Source organism: Panthera leo, chromosome A1, assembly GCF_018350215.1.
Source record: "Panthera leo isolate Ple1 chromosome A1, P.leo_Ple1_pat1.1, whole genome shotgun sequence".
In the NCBI taxonomy this organism is placed as follows: domain Eukaryota; kingdom Metazoa; phylum Chordata; class Mammalia; order Carnivora; family Felidae; genus Panthera; species Panthera leo.
In genome coordinates this window covers 52,208,677-52,220,289 of record NC_056679.1, presented here as the reverse complement: position 1 = coordinate 52,220,289, position 11,613 = coordinate 52,208,677, and the positions used below count along the sequence as shown (strand labels likewise).

Sequence of the window (11,613 nt, the reverse complement as noted above, 5' to 3'; positions counted from 1 at the left end):
GTCACGTAAAAAAATAAATGAATTTCAGTTCTTAAAGAACCTCAATCCAAGGCACTTCCCTTTTTGTGAGCTCTTCATACTTTATGGGCATAGTGATATGTAAGTGAAATTTGTTCTCTATATGTATTTATTTATGATAAAAAAATACAGCATGTATCTTTTGTATTAAGTTTTTAATGGATTTGCATGATCTTCTGTTCACAAGTCTTGGTTTCAGCTCTGTGATATTGCTGTTGTCTTTCTAGGTTAGAGTCTCATTGCTTTTGTATCTATAAAAAAGAAGGCCAGCCAACTGTTCAGGAATTTGAATTGAATAAAATGTATGTAATAATAAGACAATACTAACAGTTTCATTAAACAATTTTTTTCCAGGATCCAAGTCAGTTTACAAAGGTCAGGTGTTTTCCCGGGTATTGTATGAGGTCATCAGGGAGTACTGAATGATAGACTTCTGTTTTCTTGCATGTTATAGAGCTGGAGATCTTCAAGTGATTCTGGAAAAGCACTGCATGCACCCTTTATAGAACAGTCTACCATGTTGTGTTCATAGTTTTGCTTATTTATAAGACTTTAGATTTATAAAGTCAGAGGAGAGTAATTCTCCTCTGCAGAAACTGGTTTGAGTTTATCTTAGTGACTCTGGATCATATGCACTGTGAATTGTGTAACTGGTAATGCTTGTCACTTTCAGCTGCCAGAAAACTTGTAGCCATATTTGTGGCTGAATTTAAACTAGTATATACTATTTTATGTATCTTTATTTTTTTATGTTTTTTAATGTTTATTTTTGAGAGAGAAAGAGACAGAACACGAGTGGGGGGAGGGGAGGAAGACACAGAATCTGAAGCAGGATCCAGGTTCTGAGCTCTGAGCTGTCAGCACAGAGCCTGATGTGGGGCTTGAACTCACAAACCGTGAGATCATGACCTGAGCCGAAGTGGGACACTCAACCCATTGAGCCATCCAGGTGCCCCTATTTTATGTATCTTTAAATAGTGCTTTTAATTTTTTTTTTTTTGAAAGGAGGCAATGTTTTCAGAATTTAAGGCTCGGGCCTATATTGCTCTATTGTATTCTCAGTACATAGCATGCACAGACTTGGAAGGAGACAGAGAGAAAGGAAGAGAAACAGGGGGCAAGAGAAAAAGGAAAGGAAGGAAAGAAAAGAAGGAAAGAAGAAAGAGAGCTAAGAACAAAATAAGAAAGTCTTCGTGTGTGTTCCTGCTCTCAAGTCGCTGTCTGTACCGATAGCCACTGGTCACGTGTGGCTACTAAGCCCTTGAAATGTTGTTAGTCCAATTGAGACATTAGTGTAAGTACCTAATGTATTTTGAAGACTTAATATGAAAAAATGTATGCAAATATTTCAATAATGTCTTATTGATTATATGTTCAAATGATAATATTTTAGATATATTAGGGGCTCAGTAGGTTAAGCGTCCAACTTCAGCTCAGGTCATGATCTCATGGCTTATGAGTTTGAGCCCCTCGGAGGGCTCTGTGCCGACAGCTCCGAGCCTGGAGCCTGCTTCGGATTCTGTGTCTCCATCTCTCGCTGCCCCTCCCCTGCTTGTGCTCTGTCTCTTTCACAAAAATAAACAATAAAAAATATATTTTAGATATATTGGGTTAAACGATTTTATTTATTTATTTATATAAATGTTTATTAATTTTTGAGAGACAGAGAGAGAGAGAGATGGGGTGGGGCACACAGAGAGGGGGGACAGAGGATCCAAAGTGGATCAGCACAGAGCCTGACGCAGGGCTTAAACTCATGAAACGTGTGGCCAGGACCTGAGCTGAAGTTGGCTGCTTAACCGATTGAGCCACCCAGGGGCCCAGGTTAAAAGATCTTACTAAAAATTAATTGTATCTTTTTTTTAGAAATGGTTTCTTGAACATTTAAAATTATATGTGTGACTCACATTTATGATTTGCATTGTATTTCTTTTGCACAGCATTATACTGTAATGCCACAATAAGCTGAAGTTGCCTTAACAGCTTTTCAGAGCAAATTTTCCTGTAACCTAATACTCTCTCTCTGTGTCAGCTACAGGGAAAGTCTATTTGTGACAGCCCTGAAGTTGGCAGAATCCTTCACCTCTCAATTTTTAGATCTTTTTAATGTTTTTTTTTTTTAAGTTTATTTATTTTTGAGACAGAGAGAGACAGAGCATGAACGGGGGAGGGTCAGAGAGAGCGGGAGACACAGAATCGGAAGCAGGCTCCAGGCTCTGAGCCACCAGCCCAGAGCCCGACGCGGGGCTCGAACTCACAGACCGCGAGATCGTGACCTGAGCCGAAGTCGGATGCTTAACCGACTGAGCCACCCAGGCGCCCCTCAATTTTTAGATCTTTTAACCTTAATAATTATCTTCCAAATTTTCACTCAGATCCAGGCATGATATATTACCTCCAAGGATCTGGTCATGTGGTACTCATGTTTTAGGAAGAGTCGCTTCTTTCTTAGTGCACACACTAAGTAAAATACACTTCCAGTGTTTTATACTTGAAAAAAAAAATAAACATGTTGAATTGTCTGTCTTCCATAAATTGAGAGTAAAGTATATAAAACTATCCTCTTTCCTAGAGAATAAATAAGCCGAGGATACTGTCTTCCATCGTATTTTTTCCTGGATCTAAAAGCTAAGTTAGTGTACTACTAGAGCGAATTTCAGGTGGGTAAATTTGTGAAACTGAACAAATATTCTTTATGAGAACATTTTCTGAATCAGAATCTATAGCAATGTGATTTGATTGCAAACTGAATACATTGTCCTTCGCTTTGAGGCCATAACCGTCAACATACTGCTCTTGCAGTACTTAAACACATGTGGGTAAGCAAGTTGGACTCAGTAACATGGCCTTCCTCTCTGGCTTCAGTTGTTTCATTTGTTTGATCATTTATATATGAGTGAAGAATTTTCAGGGACTATTTAAGAATGGAATATTGAGAATGGATCAAAATCATTTATCTCTGTATTTCACTTTGAAGCCCCACCCTTTCTGTCCAGGCTCCTGTAAATGACAGTGAAAGTAATTCCCTGTGGGAGAAGGTGAAAAACCAAGGCCCCTCTGTCTGCTCACAAAGCCTGTTCCCAATTAATGCAGTTCCTTGGGGTTCAGGCCTTGTCTGCAGACGGTCCAGGTAAATTGTTTCTGTTCGAGAATGAAGCTGCTCTCACTGGTCTCGGGAAATACATCAGTTGCAGAGCAGTATTTAGGCAAAGAGCAAGAAGAAACTCCCCGCTTGAGAATAAATTTCAAGGTTCTACAAAATGTTTTGGTAATAATGTAAAGTTTAATGTTTTCATGAATAATATATTGATTTGTGATACATTTGAAAAAATGTGAATGTGATGAGCAGTTTAGAATTCATGCGTCAATTTTCCCTCCGGAGGGATCAGGGATTTCTGATTGGGATGACAAAGATAGGGTACAAGGCATGTGCCATTCTATAGTACTTCTGTCTGTTAGAGGCCATGATATCAGCAAAATTAGATTAAGGTTAAGGCAGTCATGTAAATTTTGGAAATAAGGTTTCTATATTTTGATTCAAAACCGGACACCCTGTGGGCCTATTGATGGTAATCCCATTTAGTCTTGCAAAAAAGCTTTCTGGGTATCAAGGGATCCAGATCAGTACTGCCATTTATTACTCAGAAAATGAGAAATTTTCCTAAATCTTCAACTCTAGGTAACATAAACAACTATAAAATTTTGATAACTTTCAAAGAGCAAATATATTCATATAGTTATGTATAAACTCAAATGTGTATATGTTATATACAATGTATGTGTTGTGTATAAATGTCTGTAATGCGTAGTATATATTTATCCATTCTACAACTCTGCTTAAAATTATTATACTTGCATTTAAAACATTTATGCTTAATTTACTAAGCATCTCTCTTGAAAAAGATGCTAAACAATTCCGTTTTTATCCTGCATAGCACTTTACTCATATACATATATGAGAACATGTATATGAATATACGTGTAAAATGCCAAGGAGGATGAAGACACACAGACGTGTGTGTGTGTTTGTGTGTGTGTGTGTGTATTACATATATATATTATATATATTACATATACATGTTACACATATATATCTAAATACATCTATAATTTTTTGCAAACAATATGGTGGAATGGAAAGAGCATAAATTTTAAGGCCAGAAAAATGTATATGTGCTCTATTTCCTTCCCTTCTCACTGACTCATTGTGCCCACATCTACAATTATCCTCTCTCCTTCCTTATTGTTAGTTCTATCATTCTCATCAGCAGAAAATATATAATACTACCTCATATGTTAAAAAGTCCCAAACACAAATATACCATCTCTGCTAGGTGAAAGTTTCATTATGTCAAGATATTTGTCTGTCTTATTCAGTGCTACCTAACCGGCATTTGGAATATTGCTAAGAGTGGTCTAACATCTATTAGGTCCTCAGCAAATATTTGTGAAATGAATGAATGAATGAATGAGTGAGTGAATAAACAATGCCTAGATCATAATAGAGTCTCAGTCAATGTTGGCTCTTATTATAATGAAACTGACATTTTTTTGAGCCTGGTATTTGTTATAAATGCCAAGAAGATTCAGAACAACCACACAACAAAGCCTGTCTAAAAGCATTATATTTTTGAAGTCTGGAAGACTTGCATGTACACATTTCAGTGGTTATCTGGTTTAATGTGCTTGACATTTCTTTAAAATTTTATAGGGAAAAGTCTGCCATAAAATCTTAGAACTTTCTATTTCACTTACTACCCTATTTATTACTGTTTGAACATGGTATAGAGTAACACAGTCTAAGACAAAGTTACATAAATAGAATATGCTAAAGTTTTAAAAACTAGAATTGGCTTATTTCAATTATCTTTTTGACTTGGGAAGCAAATAGCATGTGCTTTGATCAACTGATAGAAAATATAGGACATATCAATGTAGGTTCAGGAATTGTAACAAATGTACCATTGTGGTGGGAGATGTTGATCAAGGAGAGGGCTGTGCATGTGTGGGGGTAGGAGAAGCATGGGAACACTCGGTACTTTCCTCTCAATTTTCATGTGACCCCAAAACAACTCTAAAATAGAGTCTTTTTTTTTTAAATAAAATACAGGACACATGATAGTTTTAGTTTAATATCCTGCAATAACAACTTTAAAGCTTTCATGTGTTTAGAAATTCCTCTAAAAGAGGAGTAAAAATTGTTCTTTCAATGAAACTACCATGTGTTTGGTAATACATGAATGATAACTGCAGTGTGGATTAAATTTTAATAAAGGAACACACTATAGTTAATAGCACTCCAGTTTTGGCACATTTAACTCTAAATCCATTAAAACAGAAATGAATCATTGTAAAACACACTGTGAGATGCCACTTCACTGTCCACACAATTTTGATGTCCCCCCATTGGCTTGAGGATAAATGGCAAACTCCTTATCTTGGAAAATACATTGTTCTTCACCTTGATCTCAACTGATCTTCAAAGCTTTACTTCCTTCTCCTATATACAAACCCCATGTGACAGCAGGGTGATCAACAGTGTGGCCTTGGAAGTCAAGCAGAGATTCAGAAGGCTGGAAGGAAGACTCTCCAAGTCACATGAACTGTGGGGCCTAGCCACTGGCACTTGGAACGTGGGCAGCAATGAGGGCACAATGAACTTTCTAGAACTTCTGAAATCTGTGAAGCTGCTAATGGGAACTGGAGTGACTAGAGTTAAGGAACTCTATGAAATAGCAAAACTGAATAGTCAACACAGAGTTACACAATTATATACATAGATAGAAAATCCTTTCTTTCTGGTGTTTTACTTCAGCTACAAGAACTGATCAGCCCATCACGGATGGTATGGATCAGCATGAACCAATGTCCATTTCATTTTAGACCCACCTTTCATTAGGTGTATCCTGAATGTCCATTCAGGTCAGCCGGGGAACCTCATTAAATACGGTACCAGGTTTCTGCCCACTGCCTGAAGAATTCCTCAGGCCTCCACTTCTAGATATCATTGTCTCCTCTGATTTCTTCTATTTTGACCTTACATCTTAGCTCTTATTTTCAAGCTAGTCCCTGAAACTTAAATTCCATTGTGAGCTATTTACCTTGTTTCGCATCTTTGTGTTCCATCAAGATTTATTATTTTCTTCCAACTCTAAACACCACAGGTGTTGGCAAGGGTAAGTTAATGCTTGTATCTGGCCCCATCCCAAGGAAAGCTGTGGCTGTGTCCTCTCTCTCTCTCTCAGGCAGACCCTACCCTCGGTCAATTTGGGTCACGGACTACAATGTGTTATGGAAACAGGGTAGCTGGTAACACAGTGTGTAGACAAGCCGCCCAAAAGTTGGGCATGGATCAAAAGGAGGACCCAAAGCATTGTGGTCTAGGGAAAGAAATCAGAAATGAGTTCTGTCTTGGCTTTGTTACTGACCAGCTAGCCTTGAGATACTAAGCAAATGCCTTAACCACTCTGAGGCTATCTTATCTCTAAGAGTTGCTTTGAGGAATAAATGAAGTAACCAGGGGGAATGCCTGGAATGCCTGGACACAGAGTTGTCTTACTTTCTGTCTTACTTTGTCACGTTTCCATCCACTCTTGTCCATCCTTAATACCTATGAGGAACAATTTGCAGAAAACACTGGCATACCACTCTGGCTACCCAGTGTGCTGTTTGTACTTGTTTCAAGTATGTTTAACAAATTGTGTGTTTCAGTCCTATTCAGTGGTCCTAGGCACATCTCACACGTGTCTCATTAAAAGATCACTCCAGAAGAATATTAAAGACAGACGCTTGAACAGCGTTGACACAAAGCATGGATTCGGGTGTGAGGCAGAACTGATTCCACCAACGACTGCTTGTATGACTTAGGGCATACTTCATAACCCTTAAGTTTTCGCATCTATAAAAAGAAGAATGATAATGGCCAAGTCCTTGGGTTGTAATGTGGATGCAACAAGAAAATGAATCCTTTCGAGTAGAAAAAAAACAGTGCCCTATATATATTTCATGGATTTTCCAGGGTAACATGTCCAATAGAATGCTGTGTATGTGAACCACATGTAATTTAACATTTTTTAGTAGCCACATTAGCAATATGTAAAAGGTACCCAGTAAAATTAATTTTAATAAAATAGTTTATTTAACCCAACATATCCAAAATGTTATCACTTCAATCTGTAAACAATATAAAAATTATTGAGATATTATAGATTCTTTTTTTATGCTAAGTCTTTGAAATTGATGTGTATTTTATCATTTTAGAGTAGCCACATTTCAAGTGATCAATGCCACATGGGGCTAATGGCTATCACATTGGACTGCAAAGGGCTTGGAGATACCTAGGTTTTTATTGTTTATCTTCTAATTAACCCACTTAGGACTCTCCAAATGCTTTACTCCTAAGCCAGAATGATGATTAAAGTATGCACATATGGGGCACCCGGGTGGCTCAGTCGGTTAAGCGTCTGATTTCAGCTCAGGTCATGATCTCACAGTCTGTGAATTCGAACCCCGTGTTGGGCTCTGTGCTGACAGCTCAGAGCCTGGAGCCTGCTTCAGATTCTGTGTCTCCCTCTCTCTCTCTCTCTGCCCCTCCCCTGCTCATGCTCTGTCTCTCTCTGTCTCAAAAATAAATAATAATAAAAAAACAATAAAAAAATTAAAGTATGCACATATGTTGCATATGACATTCTGTAGGCAGTATGATCCTGTCTTTAAACCTTGTGTAAGCAGTCTGAACCAGCCTTGGCAATTTTTAGTTGTGGTTCTCTTAGGAAGCTCTAGTTACCTTAGTTTATCTGCCAAAATCACTGTTCAGGTCTCTAAGAGCCGGACTTTGGGTAAGACTCTTCTATCAGCAGACCACACTGAGTCTGTGGTGAGGAAATGAAAATAACCGGTTCCCTGAAATGGACCTCGTTTCTTTCTGAAACACAGAACTCTTTTCACAAATCTGTTCCTAATTCCTGTGAATAAACTCTTTTCCCATGGCTGTGGTCAATGGCTGTTCAGGTCCAAAAAAGAAAGAAATGTTTTTCAGCTTCAAGTGCTATACTGAGTCACCATCCTTTAAACGTCCACCCATTCTATCAGAAAGTGAATTAGTCCCATGAAAACCTCTAACCATGTGAGGTGACCTCAACCAAAGACCTGGGCACATACTAGGCAGCAGGTAAGAAATGGATGAATAAATGGAGTCGCATACATTCTTTTGGAGAATCTGAATTACTTGTTAAAATAAGATGTAAAGACTTCATTACTTCAATATTGGCTTATTTAAAACGAGATGTAATTCAAGGCTATTTCTCTGCTGTTCTTTAATTCAAAGCGAAAAGGATAAACTGAAACTTAGTTAATTCAAAAGCTGTTGTTTTGGTCCCTTGGGTTTCAAATTAGGGAGATTTTACTTTAAATGAGAAACATTGATCTTAGTCACTGACTACCCTTCATAGTTCTAGAATAGCTGATTCTCTGATTCTCATTTCCCTTTGATCAGCTGATTCCAACTGTAGCATCCTCAGACAACTTGTACAGAGTCCTCCCTATCCTTTCTTTATCTTGTGAAAATTTATTATTTATAGACTGTAATTTTAGGCTCTATTTTCTTAACAGCCAGAAATAGCGTTTAGTGCGATCATCCCCTGCTCAGAAGGAGGCTTGATGTACATTCCTTATCATTTTTTCACTTATTTGAGCAATTCTTCCAATCTCATGCCTCTCCTCGATTCAGAGGCCTGTGTTCATTCCCTAGGGCTACAAACATTTTAAATTTCTGTAGAAAGGTGACTTTACTCTGGATGGCCTCCTAGATACAGAAAGCTTGGTTTTCATTCATTCGAAGGACAAGGCTTCCTTTACCCGGGCCTATCTGGAGACCCCAAATTATTGTGAACATACTTTTTCTTCTTCTAACTGGCCTTTTGTGGCTGAATTGGCCCTCCTTATTGTTTCTATTAATAAATCCATCTCTAGGCACTTACTTACATGCACACGGTCACGGCCACCCTGGTGTTAGTCCTATCAGCCTACCACCCAAGGCAGCTCCTCGTGCGGAAATGATCTACAACGCCCAAGGAGAAGCGTCTTGTGGCAAAAGTAGCTGTAGCCCCAGCCCTCCAGTCATGGTGCTCCAAGCTGCTGCCTCCTTACCCTCAGCGATGAATCCATCCATCAGTGCGCCTGATGGTAAACGTGAGCCGAAGTAAAGAGATACCATTTTGCCTATAAGTTTTTTCAACACGTGTGATGCAAAGAAGCGTTAGCTTAGTGGTGACTCCTTGTCACACAGGGGTGGGCAGAGCCCATACGGCCAGCTTTGCTACTATTCATTCCTGGACCACTACCAATGTTGTAAGACTTGGTGGGCTTTTTGTCTGTCTGTGATAGCAGTGGAATAATGGCAATGCATTAAGGCTTGGAGTCGTTTCCTAGGAATCTAGTTGAAATTAGAGTTGTATTATAATTTGTGATTAGCGGCCAAGATAGAAATATCAGGAAAAGAAGGCATACTATGCTTCTACACGATTCTTTTTAGTCTCCTGTTTTGGAACACTTTCTCTGCAGACCGTTGGTTCAGGGGGCTGACGAGGCCAAGGGTCCAGTTTATGCGTGTAGCTCACAAATGTGTGCTCTCGGTCACAGACAGGATCCAGGGAGAAAGAGTGGCCGGGTGTGGATCGGGGCAAAATCGTCACAGCTGTTCGGAAGAATGATACACACGTATGCTGGTGCAAATGGTGGGGAAGGGCACGCTGGCTCTGAATTAAGGAATGTGAGTTGTATGCAAAATGACTGGATTTGTTCTAGTTATGTGATTTTAAGCTGATTCCTCAATCCTTCTGGGCCTCAGTTCACCAAAGGCATGACTTAAGTAACCATTGTAACCCTTTATTTTACAGACTTATTGAACAAAAACATAAGGTGATGCATGTTTACTGTTATATAACACATTAGGAGGGGCGCCTGGGCGGCTCAGTTGGTTAAATGTCCAGCTTTGGCTCGGTCAGGGTCTGGCAGTTCGTGAGTTCAAGTCCCACGTCAGGCTCTGTGCTGACAGCTCAGAGCCTGGAGCCTGCTTCTGATTCTGTCTCCCTCTCTCTCTAACCCTCCCCCACTCGTGTTCAGTCTCTCTCTCTCTCTCTCTCTCTCAAAATGAATAAACATTCAAAAAATTAAAATAAAACACATTAAGAGATATATAGGTTAATGGTTAAGATAGCAAATTCCAGAGACAGTCTGTTTTGTTCAAATCCCAGCTGCATTCCCTCAGAGGTTCCTCATCTGCAGGTAAGGGTAATGATGGCACTCGCCTCATAGGGTTTTTTTTTTTTTTAAAGTACATGAACCGACATATGTAAAGAGTTTATCATACCTCTTGGCACGTTGTAAACTCTCATTTTAAAACTTCAGTGAATGTTAGCTATTTTAGCTGTTATGAAGGCATTTAAAAAAATATGAGATGCTTCATGACTTTGCTCAGGGCCATGCTAATCCTCTACAGATTGTTCCAATTTTAGCCCATGTGCTGCCAAAGCGAGCATTCTTTGAAGCAGCCAACACACGGATTTGGAGATCTTGATGAATTGTTTGAGTAAATTACAGGGAAAAAATTAAACCAATGATAACGACATCATATTCAATAGTAATAAGTAATTGCTTTGATAATCAAGCCGCACCTTTGGCCATGGTGACGACAACCAGTTTGCCATAGTTGCGTTTCAGGGTTAGTTTAGACTTAAATACAATGAGTGCTATGGATTCCTTTTTAAAGCCAAGTGGCTCTGCTGGAAGAAAAAAAATAGGTATCTTGATGGTCTAGTGGTGGCTATATGTTTTCTTAATGTGAAATGAATGTTTGAGCTTATTATACTAATATGAGTCTGCCATGTCCTAAAATTTATTACTCCAAATCAGTGGTGTTTGGGTCGTTACTACCGTGGTTGCTACTCAACACTGAAATGCATTCATTAGCTCCAAATGACAGAAATTGCATTATACTACAGTTTAATCTTTAAATTTTTTAAAAAAATTTTTTATTGTCAGCCTGCCTGTTCTTCCTTTGGAACAGAATAATGAGATCATAGCTATGTGAGGAGTCCATGAAGATTTTACAGCACTGGGGTGGTCTTTCGCTAACCACACCACGGTTTTCGCTCATTTGCAATTTGGTCATATTCACAATGTTGTGAAGACAGCATACCTTTTCCTAGCATAATAGGGATACGTTTAGACACTTTCTATCAATAAAATGACCTAACTGTGATGTTAGAATTTATCAAATTTATTCAAAACCTATCACCACAATGAACTGTCTGCTCTTTTATACTTTTTGAATGGATTCTTTCTACTTTTTTTTCAAATCCCAAACACTAAGTTTCAGCTGTAGAACTACCTTATTATAAATATGAAGAGAGGCTAGTAACTAGTCATTGGCATTTGCATATTATTCAGTCTATTCTTTATCTACTGGAAAAATATGTCTCATTAGCATGCATTAATGTTTGATTTCTTTTCTGTTAAAGAAATGATACAGGTCTGTAGCATTTTTCATCTTCCATAAGAAAAATAAACTTATCTGTAAGAGGAAGTAAAGACAAT

General features: G+C 38.5%; 1 long non-coding RNA gene across 1 annotated transcript; it reads right to left on the bottom strand.

The window, feature by feature from the left end:
* Nucleotides 1–2,440: 2,440 nt before the first annotated feature.
* On the bottom strand, nucleotides 2,441–5,629 carry LOC122199288. The gene is made up of 2 exons (XR_006193449.1): nucleotides 5,480–5,629; nucleotides 2,441–2,508 (listed from the first exon to the last, which is right to left on the bottom strand). It is a non-coding gene; the product is annotated as an uncharacterized LOC122199288 (long non-coding RNA).
* Between the last annotated feature and the right edge of the window lie 5,984 nt (nucleotides 5,630–11,613).